The sequence below is a fragment of the Xenopus laevis genome, chromosome 2S (assembly GCF_017654675.1).
Source record: "Xenopus laevis strain J_2021 chromosome 2S, Xenopus_laevis_v10.1, whole genome shotgun sequence".
Lineage (NCBI taxonomy): Eukaryota > Metazoa > Chordata > Amphibia > Anura > Pipidae > Xenopus > Xenopus laevis.
This window is the reverse complement of record NC_054374.1, coordinates 112,167,008-112,179,224: the sequence shown is the minus strand read 5'-3', so window position 1 is coordinate 112,179,224 and position 12,217 is coordinate 112,167,008. Positions and strand designations below refer to the sequence as shown.

The 12,217-nt window shown below is 40.5% G+C and overlaps 1 protein-coding gene across 3 annotated transcripts in view; it reads left to right on the top strand.

Moving 5' to 3' along the window:
- Positions 1–12,217, top strand: part of LOC108709752 (FERM, ARHGEF and pleckstrin domain-containing protein 1) — a 116,246-nt gene that overhangs the window by 4,690 nt on the left and 99,339 nt on the right. The window contains exon 1 of one of the 3 annotated variants that reach the window (XM_041584282.1): positions 2,735–3,050. The exons of 1 other annotated variant lie outside the window; for it this stretch is intronic. The gene's annotated coding sequence lies outside the window, so the exon portion shown is untranslated. Of the gene's footprint in view, positions 1–2,734; positions 3,051–12,217 lie in introns of those variants that run through there. One more of the 3 variants, XM_018249870.2, reaches the window with a different exon arrangement.

Below are 12,217 nucleotides of genomic sequence, written 5' to 3'. Positions count from 1 at the left end.
TCTTTTATTAATTAAAACTGAGCTGGCCCTACCCTATGGAGGGTTTTGAGCTGCAGTGTTGTTGGAATGTGCATCTTTGTTACATGCGCAAACTGGAACACAAGGATGTCCCTTTTGGTGGTGCTAGATAGTGAGCTGAAGGGTGGAGGGTTACTGTGTGAGGATTTTGTACTTGCTTGTTTCAGATAATGGGCTGTATGTCTTTTTCGCCAGGGCTGTTTTTCCTTCTCAGTCTGGCCCTGGTGATGAAAACGCAAGTACCACGATTAGCCTTATCCCAAAGGTCTTTGCTCTGCACCCATTCCCCACAACACTAGGCAAGAGCAAACATTCAGAGAAAAGTCTGCAATTCTAGATGCCCAAATCTTACAGACTTTGGGTTTGAACAGTAAAAGATACTAAGGGGCATATTTATTATGTGCTGTTAAAAACGTCAGAATAATTCGCCACACATTGCCAAGCATAGCAGTGTAAAAAATGGCGTAATATGTTTTATATGCTTTTTCTTTGAGCTACTTCCGCTGTAATTTATTTATACTAAAGCAGTGTAAAATAATGGAAGACAATCTGGGGTTCCATTGGCATAAAATATCTCACACCTTGATAAGTTCGCCATTTACTTTGCATAATAAATAGACCCGAGTGAAGTGCAGGGTGGAAAAAAACCTGGTGGCCCCGACTGACCCAGACCTACTCCCTGCTACTGCGACTTCAGACCTCCCTCCCTGTCCCTCCACACACCTGCAAAGATGAGAACGTAGGCACGGAGTTAAGGCTTAGCCGGGGGTCTGGGGGGCTTTGTGGCTGAGGCCTGAGAGGGTGTGGTGGGTGAGACATGTTTGTTGCACCACCTCAGAGTGCGTCAGATTCTCTGCACCCCAAGTTCTGCACTGTGTGGTTGTGCTTAGTTCTCCATGCAAAGGGAGAGGCAGAAAGCTAACAAAACTGTCAGGGATTCATCAATACATGTAGTATGAAGGAGGCCACAAAGCATCCGCAGTATTGTGCTGAAAAACTTTTATTCCAAAATACACGTTTCGAGTCAGCAAGGACCCTCACACTTGAGAAAGGGTCCTTGCTGACTCGAAACCTCTTGTGTATTTTGGAATAAAAGTTTTGCAGCATAGTACTGCGGATGCTTTGTGGCCTCCTTTATACAACATGTATTGATGAATTTTTTGGACTTTATGGTGTGACCCAATTAAGAAGGTGAGTCCACTTAATAAAGGGAAGCGCTGGGAAAATTGCATAGGAATGATAAAACTGGCAGGGAGTTTGTGTCAGGAGTGGGCCAAGGCAGCAGCTCCTCTAATGAAGTCCTACGCTGGTGAAGTTTGCCCAAGTACAATAACCTACAGCAACCAATCAGAATCTAGCAATTACCAGTCACCTGTGTAGCACTATAGTAAAATGAGTGCACCATTCTCTTTCTATGAGCTCCACTCCCAATACTGTGCTCCAGATGAGACCTTAAATCTTAGGGAGTAAGCCCTCGTAATGGTGTGGAGGCAGGCTGTAGTGTAACTGTAACTATATGCAGGGTGCAATAATTGGGTGCCAGTGGTTTTTATAACTTAATCAATGAACATATTTATTGAACCATAAAATCCACAATGGAGTGTACATAAGAACAAACAGGATCATACATCAACAGTGAATAGGCATATACTCACAGCACCTTTGGTCAGTATCAGTCCCCTCAGGGAAAAGAACATACACAGCAGTAATGATACACCCAGCTTTTAGCCTTTTCCCTAAGTGGAACCCAGGGGAATCTCTACATCCCAAAATCTGTACATTTAGTCCCTACTTCTGGGCAATTAGTACCCGGGATCTTAATCCCTCTGACTCTCCTCATCGGAGCCTTAGGCTATAGCAGAGGGTTTTACACTGATTAGTGATTATGCCTTACTTCTTGTGATGGTTCCCTGGATGCTCCGTCTCTGGCACCCTGTATATATCCAATGTATTGTGAAGTATGGGAATCATTCACGACAGCAGGTTAACTGCAATTAGGCTGTTTATTATGTCACCACACGACATGTTTCGGACCACACTTGAAAAAGGACCAGTAGGTCCGAAACATGTCGTGTGGTGACATAATAAACAGCCTAATTGCAGTTAACCTGCTGTCGTGAATGATTCCCATACTTCACAATACATTGGAGCCTTAGGCTGCTCAGCTAAATAGCCTGTCTATTTGTCACTCCTAGAGTAACCTATTAAGGTGAGTAGCCTATCCTTACTAGACCTGACCTGTCTAGGTTCAACTCGAGCTTTGCCTGCCTGCTCAGACTACAACCAGCACAAGATGGACCCTGAGTGCATGCCTGCCAAGGGTTTTATTTATTATTTATTAATTAGTGGCTAATTTACCAGACCCCTACACTTGTTTCAATGCAAACATATTACTGGTTGCTATGGTTATAGCACCTGAGCAAAAATAACCTTGTATTAGTGATACTATCAAGTTGATATTGATGACTGGTAAGAGTAATATTGCTCTAGACAAACAGAATGCCCTTTGCAAGTGTTGAATAGGCATGAGGGTCGTAAGAATAAAAGAAACGCCACTAGATCATGTAATGGAGCAGTATTGTCAGCCAGCAATGATTACTAGTATAGTTTTTGGCAGTAAAGAAGAATGGGCACAGGGGGGAGCTCGGTCCCTTCCATCCAGCGCTCGTCTGTCTCTCCTCCCAGGGCCCAAGATGGGAGGGGGAGACGGCCACTTCGGAGTGGCTATGAGAGGACAGGAGGAGGGGAAATCGGCTTGTGCTCGGGCTCTTCTTCCCGCTCCCTGGTCAGAAGGAGGCAGCAAGGCTACACCCCTCCTCCTCCAGCCATTCCAGGCTCCTGCGAATCCTGTTTGCAAATAGGCTGTGCCGTTCCGACAATGGCGACCCTGAAACAGATGTCCTGTGTTGCCTTCCCTCACGGCTTCTAATGGCAGCGCGACTGCAGCATCACTAGTGCAGAGGAAGCAGCCGAGGAGCGAGCTAACGAGAGTGAGTCAATTGCCGAGCTGCTGCCGGGGAGCTTTTACTGAGGTAAGGGAGGGAAACGCACAAAGGGAACCGGCCGGCTCATGTGTTAGTGTTTCAGTGTGTTAGTGTGTCACTGTGCTGCTGATACTGCTGATGGCCACCCGCAGACCAACCTGCCCGTGAGTGCAACACAAGTGTGACAGGACAGCAGGGAAGGGGATATAGGAACAAGGAATCCAAAGGGGGAGGGGCAGATCCGGGGAGGGAGGAGTGGAAAGGTGGCATGTCACATCAATAGCAAAGGGACAACAAAGAATGGAGGTGAGACAGAAGAAGCACTACTTAGGTGCTCAGCTTCTTACTTAATGGAGGCTCATTTACATCTTTTGGTTACTCGAGATCTCTGGGGCAGTAACCAATAGCAACCAGACATTTCCATTTGTTATCAATATCAATCCTGTATCTCTTTTTCTAGTTTCCCCTCTTGGACTTCCCCAGCCTGACTTTTATTGTTGGCACCTCTGGGTTACTGCATCTATGCTCCTGTGTGAATACAGGTATCCCTCTCTATACTGCTACTGTATTCATACCTGGAGAAATAAACGATTGTTCCCCTTGAAAAATACCACTGAAATAGTTAAAAGCCAGATTTCCTCTTTGTTAAATGTGTATGTGTGGCTTATAAATAGGTTAGTCATTGCAAAATAAACAATCCAAATGCCATACTACTCCAGACACTATACAGGTATCACCCTGGGCATTCCAACTCTGTTTTTTATTTACAGAAATGTCCCAGTGACTTGTATAGGTGGAGGAATGCCAGGATTTCCAAATCCAGGCCAAAGACAAAATTACATGTACGTTTAAGCTTAAAGGATAAGTAAAACTTTAAAATAAGTGAGTGTAAAATTGATGAGGGGGAAAGATTTGAGAAAGGTTTCTCATTTTATTCCTAAGCAGAAGAACGTCAGAGCAGCTTCTTTCTTTCTCCGGACAACTTCCTTGACTACTTGGTGGTCAGACTGGTGGGAAAATGACGAGCAGGTGGTGCTGATGTAACAAAATTCATTCATATTAACAGCACATGTATCCCTTAATAGTTTGGAATTAAAACAAAATAAATAAGGAATGTACATTGCAAAATTTCTTAGTATAGCACCCTCATCAATTTAACATTCACTTATTTTAAAGGTATACTTATCCTTTAAGGGCAGTGGCATGCAAGAAGATTTGTTGGCCGCAATTCTTTAGACGTCGCTGCAGGCGACAAATCTCCCAAAAATGCCTCTCCTTTGCCAGGGAATAGGATTTGCTGGGGTATGTTGAACTGATCACTAAATTGCACAAAGTTTCCTGTGGAGGCATATTCAGGCGATTTAGTGATCAGTTGGACATGCCACTAGCAATTTCAATCACCGATAGTGGAGAGGCATTTTCAAGAGATTTGTCACCTGCAGTATTGTCTAAAAAAATCGTGGGCGACAAATCTTCCCATGTGCCACTGCCTTAAGGGTCCGGGCACACACTCAGATTCTGGGATATTAGTCACCCGGTGACAAATCTCCTGTTCTTCGGGACGACTAATCTCCCTGAACTGCCTCCCGCGGGCGTTTTACATTCTACCTGGCGGGAGGCAGCTCGGGGAGATTAGTCGCCCCGAAGAAAAGGAGATTTGTCGCCGGGCGACTAATATCCCTGAATCATAGAAACAAGCATGGTGCACCAAAGAGGGAGGAATTCAGACTTGAATGTCGCTTATAAATTCATATTTTATTGTTCCATTAAAATAGGCTCTCCGTCACATAAAGGAACCATAGCTTTTAACGCGTTTCATGGCTATCCGGCCACTTTCTCAAAAGCACTAATCTCCCCCAAAAGACTAATCTCCCAGAATCTGAGCGTGTGCCCTGACCCTAAGAGAAGTCAGTATTTTTTTCTACTCATCTACTGGTTGTTCCTTTTGATATATGAATATTAAACTAGTGGAAATTTCCAGCCCTAAGGATGCTTATGTAATTAGTGATATATGCGTACACAGTGAATGAATGTTTAACCTGTTGTTAAACTGAAACTTCCAGCACCAAACCAAACAGAGGGCCACAGGTTGGAACTTCCTGGTTAATAAGGTTAAACACCAAGAAAGTCATTCTGAACTCTACTCTTCTGTTCAAAGTTAATTGAGAAAATCCATGTGAGGGTTGTGGCTTTGTAATCCTATTATTCCCTGTGCAGCAATGCCCATGTTACTGTACAGGAAGAAAATGTGTTTCTATATTGGCTCATAAAATCACCTCTAGAAACAACCTTTCCCAATTGTTGGCAAATGTATCTAGCGGCTGTAGGAATGTAATTTATGCTAATACAATAGAACAAGCTGATTTGCATCTGTCGGGCTCTTCAATTGCAAGCATTTGGTAGCTACATGATATACACCCTCATGACAGTGATTGTAAAATTCATTATTTACAATATACATTTACAGTACATATCTAGATTAGTGAATGATACAGCCAGTAAAATTGGTGCATGCTGCAAAACAATAGCACATAAATATAATGTTGGCATTATACAGCTAATATTAATAAATTAACCTTAACCGGAAAACCCATGATGCCAATACTAAAAGAACATTAAGGACCTCTTGTTTTCTGGATAAGTTTTCAGTTTTCATTTACAGCACAATGTGATACTTCTAATTAGTGTTGTTTTTATATATATATATATATATATATATATATATATATATATATATATATATATTGTGCACAAGTTTGAAAAATAAGGACATTTTTGGTTCACTAACCAAGGAGTGCGGGTCCTCTTGAACTTTACATAAATACTTTGACCCTGCACCCACGCTTATGGAAGACTGGTTCAGAGTGCAAGCGTCTGATTCAGGTTATATATATATATATATATATATATATATATATATATATATATATATATATATATATATATATCTTTCTGTAATTTGGATCTTCATATCTTTGGTTTCTGTTTTATTACTACAAAGAAAAAGGAAATAATTTCGAAAAATGTGGATTGTTTGGATAAAATGTATGGGAGACAGGCTTTTCGTAATTCAGAACTTTCTGGATCACGGGTTTCCAGATAACGGAATACACACACGTAAGTCAGTGGTCCCCAACCAGTAGCTCATAAGCAAAATGTTGTTCACCAACCCCTTGGATATTGCTCCTAGTAGCCTCAAACCAGATGCTTATATTTCAATTCCTGGCTCTCGGATATCAAAACCTGCCTAGTATGTGTACTGTTTAATGATCAGGGGTGTATGACCCCATCATTAACCTCTGACACTCAGACCCAGATCTCTATGGCCAAGGGCAAACAGAGTGTTGGCTCTGCTGCTCTCAGTCTGCATATTTGTTTCAGGCTGAGAGAAGCAGATCTGCTCCATGCCCCAGCTCCATACAACTGAACCGCTTCCATTTCCTTTAAGTCACACACTGCGCAGCGGAGATCAGCCTAAATACGTAAAAGCATTTTTAGGCCTACCTCTGCTCCACTGTATGTGACTGCATGCAAGCGGATCTTATTTAATTCAGTGGTGATGGGGCCCAGAGCATATCCACTTCTCTCAGGCTGAAAAAATATGGAGACTGAGAGCAGTGGAGCCAATGCTCCCTGTGCCCTTGGCATGACTGCCTCCTAGCCATTTCCTTGTGGATGAACCAATGGCACCTAAAACTAAACCTAGCTAAAATGGGGCTTATGGTCTTCTTACCCAAACCTTTATGCTCTTTTGCCATTACTATTGATGGCGTGATCATTAATCCTGTACTCTGCACATTCCCTGGGGATTATATTGGACCAGCCTCTTTACTTCTCCAACAGTATTAATGCCACTGCCAAAACCTGACGCTTTTACACCTAAAAAAGGTAATCTATGTCCTATTAATCTGTCTCCCACCTCCCATTTCCTGCAATCAGTCTCTATCCTAAATGTGGCCATATACAACCTTACCAAACAAGCGGATCTTTCCCTGATATGCCCCCCCAACGGCAGGCCTATATAGGGTTAATCTGAACATTCGGCCGCAGGGTCAAACAATCGGATTAAAATGAAGAGAATAGGTGCCAGCGGGTTTTAGGACCACATCAACTAGCCGATGCATTCCTCAATCACAGGAAAAATTAAACCTGCCCGATCGATATCAGGACGATTTTTGGTGTAGTTTTTAGGTATCTACCATGAAAATGTCTTCCTTACTGTTGTAATTGTGATGTTATTGAATGCATCACAGATAATCACAGTTCACTATAACCTTTCAGACTGCTCACTATCAGGATTGTACATTGTGCAGACAGTTGTGCACATCCTCATCTGCAACAAGACTACATCATCCATCCATCATTTCCTCGAAAAATTCACGAGTCTGATTATGGGCATGCCTGAAGCTTGTAAGGCCCAGTGTCCTTACTATTCTACTAAATAAAATACAGCATTATTTTTTACTGGAGTGCAGCTTTAATTTTCTAATGTTGGACTCAAAATTACCTCACTTGGCAGTGGGTCATCATGATCTCCTTTGTGCACCTCAATGTATAGTTTGATGTAGAGAGTGATATTCTAAGGCATTTTGCAATTGGTTTTAATTTTTTATTATTTGTGGTTTTTGGGTTATTTAGCTTTTTATTCAGCAGCTCTCTAGTTTGCAAATTCAGCAATCTGGTTGCTAGGGTCCAAATTAAGGTAGAACTACACAAGCGTTTTTCATCAGATCAGACACGTTAAGAGGAAACGGATGCAACGAGATGCATGCGACGAAATGTCGGACCTTGTTGCTGTGTGCATCCGAACGCTGCACGTTGCGTCTTCATCCGACAGTCGTGACGTGTCGGATGCACGAATCGTCAAGGTTCCACATTTCTATTACTTACCTTATTTTCGTTGCATCCATCTCGTCGCATCCATTTCCTCTCAGCGCATCGGATCTGATTAAAAACGCTCATTTAGTTCTACTCTTACCCTAGCAACCATGCATTTATTTGAATAAGAGACTGGAATATGAATAGGAGAGGGCCTGAATAGAAAGACGAGTAATAAAAAGTAGCAATAACACCAAATGTGTAGCAGTACAGAGCTTTTTTTTTCAGAGGGGGTCAGTGACCCCCATTTGAAAGTTGGGAAGACTCAGAAGAAGATGGCAAATCATTCAAAATCTAAAAAAAATAAGATGTCTCAATGTCCTAAATATATTGATAATGGGTTGAGTGCAGAGGACTCTTATATTTGTCTATATGTATTTTGTGATCACAGCCTCATTGCACCCCCGCCTAATGTTTTAAAAATTACTGGTCACACAACTTTCCCTTGTTTGTCACACTTAGCCAAGTACCATCTACTTGTCAACCTAATTGAGTTCCATGTGTTACCACTTTAGGTGCTATATTTTTCTTTGGTGTGTGTTTTATTACATTGCCTCACTAGCTTTCTCATGGACAACAAAATCCCATATTTCATATGAGCAACATTTAGTATAGTTATAGCTTCTGATACCTATGACACTGCACCTCTTGAAAAACACCTCCAATGTACTGTGTTGCTCGTGCAGACATGTTATTTGCTTTCTGGCAAAATCATATTTACATTGGACAGACTGTTCTGAATTGCAATCCAATGTGGCCACCTCCCTCAAATCCCAAATGTGAGCCGTGTGTGGAAAAGACTAAGGCAACACCCTAAAACAAATTACCAAAAGCCAATATTTTATTTATGCACAGCATATTTATACTGTAGACAGGGTGTTAAAAGCCATGTACCTTGTGACTGGTAACCCAATTTAAAACTGTAAATTATTGCACTTATTTATTTTTAATAGCACCCACAGCAAAGTCTTTAATCGGATCTGCTCTTTTAAAGAGCAACTTGTCTGTACCGCTGTTACTAATGTCCTACAAATTGCTTGAGCACTCTCCTGATACAGTTTGATATTCTTAAGTGAAAAGAAAGTTGATGCTTAAACAAAAATAACTGCAGGTGATGCTTACTGCTGAAGTGCGATGCCAGAAATAAAAATAGAGTGTGAAGAAAATAAAGGGAAAGAGTATGAGGGCACTGTAATATAAAACATGGTCTATCCACAGACTGCTAAATAACTTCTTTACTTTGATTTTTCAGACTGTATATGAATGTGTATTTAGTATTTGTTCTTTTGTACTTAGGGTAATGGCACATGTTGTGATTGTGGGCACTTTCAAGTGTGTACAATACCTCTGCATGTGAGTGAGAAAATGTACCTCTCATTATTGATTTCAGTGGCAATGGTTTGGTTCAGCGGGCTAGCCAACGGTTGCTTGGAAACGTTCATCTTTCTCATGCAACAGTACAAGTGTTTGCTTATGAAATCAATATAAAGTGATTCCAGCACAGTCTCTGGTGGCCGATTGCCCAGAAAAAAATCAGCTTTTGCCCATAAACTGCTGCAAGAAAGTCACTGGGTCTGATCAGGCCATTTAGGTATATAATATTCCATGATCTGTGCGATACTTCTCACCAGCTCTGCTGTTCACCTTTGAGTAAACTTTTAGTATGACGTAGAGAATGATACTCTGAGACAATTTGCATTTGGTTTTCATTTTCTATTATTCTAGATTTTTTTAGTTATTTAGCTTTTTTTTCAGCAGCTCTCCAGTTTGTGATTTTAGCAATCTGGTTGCTAGTGTCCAAAATATTCTAGCAACCATGCATTGATTGAATGAGAGGCTGGAATAAGAATAGGAGAGGGTCTGACATTTCTATTACTTACCTTATTTTCGTCGCATCCGTCTCATCGCATCCGTTTCCTCTCAGCATGTCAGATCTGATGAAAAACGCTTGTGTAGATCTACCCTTACCCTAGCAACCATGCATTTATTTGAATAAAAGACTGGAATATGAATAGGACAGGGCCTGAGTAGAAAGACGAGTAATAAAAAGTAGCAATAACACCAAATGTGTAGCCGTACAGAGCATTTGTTTTTAGAGTGGGTCAGTGATTTGAAAGCTGCAAAGAGTCCAAAAAAAGAAGGCAACCAATTTAAAAACTATAAAAAATAAATAATGAATACTAATTGAAAAGTTTTAGAATTGGCCATTCTATAACATACTAAAAGTTAATTTAAAGGTGAACTTAAGTGCAGCTCAGTTGTTTTATTGAAGCTTTAAAGAGAAAATAACTTTAGGTGCCCCAAAAAGTATTTTATATTGAACTTACTGAGCCATGGTGGAATGCTGGTACAGACACCAACATTTTGCTTACATAGAAAGTGCATTTCCAACCTTGCAAGTAATAAGCATAGGAATGGGAATATTAAAAAGGCTAGAGCCAATTTATGTGGGGAAAATTAGGGGGTTATTTATTATAAGTCCGAATGTCAAAAATATTATACCCCGAGGATGGAAAAAGTCCAAATCTGAAAATAACTGCCGAGGCTGCATATAAGTCAACGGGAGAAGCCCTGAACATATATTGATCTGCACTGGGTTTCGTGGCAATAATCTAAAGATTTTGTGGTTTTCGGGCTAAAATCAGAAAGTATCTGATTATTCTGGTGGAAAATCAGAAACAAAAATTTCCAGGTTTTTTTCCGCACACAAAATTTTCGGGAAGCTATATTCATAAATAAGGGGGAAAAAACCTGTGCAGATTTGGTCGGAGTAGTTTTCAGAAAATTAGAAAAATTCGGACTTTGATAAATGGGCCTCTCAGTGTCGTATCGTCATTAGCCGATTGTACATCTGCCTTTGATACTTCAGCAGTTGCAGTTAACATGCCAGAACATCTGTAGCAGCATTCTTGGGGGCTACTCTTACAGCCTGTCTGTTTCCAGCTACGACAGGAAAAAAAACATGCTAGTCTATAATTCCGTCTCATATTACTGCCTTTAGGTAAATGTCTGCCACAACATTAGCCACATCTTGTGGGGCACACTGGCAATTCTGCTGCTATATTGTCATTTTAGAGTCTGGTTTCTGCTTCAGTGCTGCAAGCTTGCAACTGCTTTTTCAGTAAAATATAAATGAAACATTTACCTAGTTCTGCATTGAATACAAGTTATGAAGAGAGGTATGCAAAGACTGCCATAGAGGATTATCATTGTACATTCTCCGCATGCTTTCACTGCTGAGACACAGTTGAGAAAACTTTGCATAGATACTGATAGAACGTCCTAGTGTTGCATGCACTGGTACAGGTATGGGGCCTATTATCCAGAATGCTTGGGACCTGGGGTTTTCCGGATAACGGATCTTTCCGTTATTTGGATCTTCATATCGCAAGTCTATTCGAAAATCATTTAAACATTAAATAAACCCAATAGGCTGGTTTTGCTTCCAATAAGGATTGATTATATCTTAGTTGGGATCAAGTACAAGGTACTGTTTTATTACTACAGAGAAAAAGGGAAAGCATTTTTAAAATGTATTTGATTATAATGGAGTCTATGGGAGACAGGCTTTCCATAATTAGGAGCTTTCTGGATAACAGGTTTCCGGATAACGGATCCCATACCTGTATAAGGAAAGTTCTACTTAATATCTAACTTCTGCTGTGTCTTATGAAAGAAGAGTCTATAAGGATTTTTAACAAATTATTACTAGTAAGTTATTTTTAAATTGTAATCATTGTCTTGCATGAGACATGGTTGCACAAGGATAGTTTGACAGTGGCTTAGACTTTTCGAAAAAAGCTGCAGTGATTAAAATGCTCTGAGCCTGTTTTCATTATTGTATATTGAAACCACGGCCAGTTCTATGGTTATTGGTTGTTACTGACCCAAATGCTAAGACCAATCAACACCCTGCAAATATCCTGCTACTGCTGGTCACATATTATTGTTCATATCATTTACAAAATATCGATTATATATCGATATTCGATTGTTTTCAGTGCAGCAAGAATAAGCCTGAAGTAACTGCAGTGTTATTGTCTGTGATTGTGATATTATTTTGCTGGCAACCCTGTAGGTATTTCAAAATGGTACTTGATCTCATATAAGAACATAACAGTTTCATATTAATATTATTATAGAGATTGTCATCTACCCCTAGATCGTAAGCTCCTGAACAGTAGATCACAGCTGACTAGTTCGGTCCACAAAGAACTTTAAAAACTCGCCCATTAGTCAGATATTTAAAACAGAAACTTGAGAAAGGCATGATGTTCATATAAAAACAATAATGATTACAATATGTAATTAAAGTGGAGAACTAACAATCAATGGAC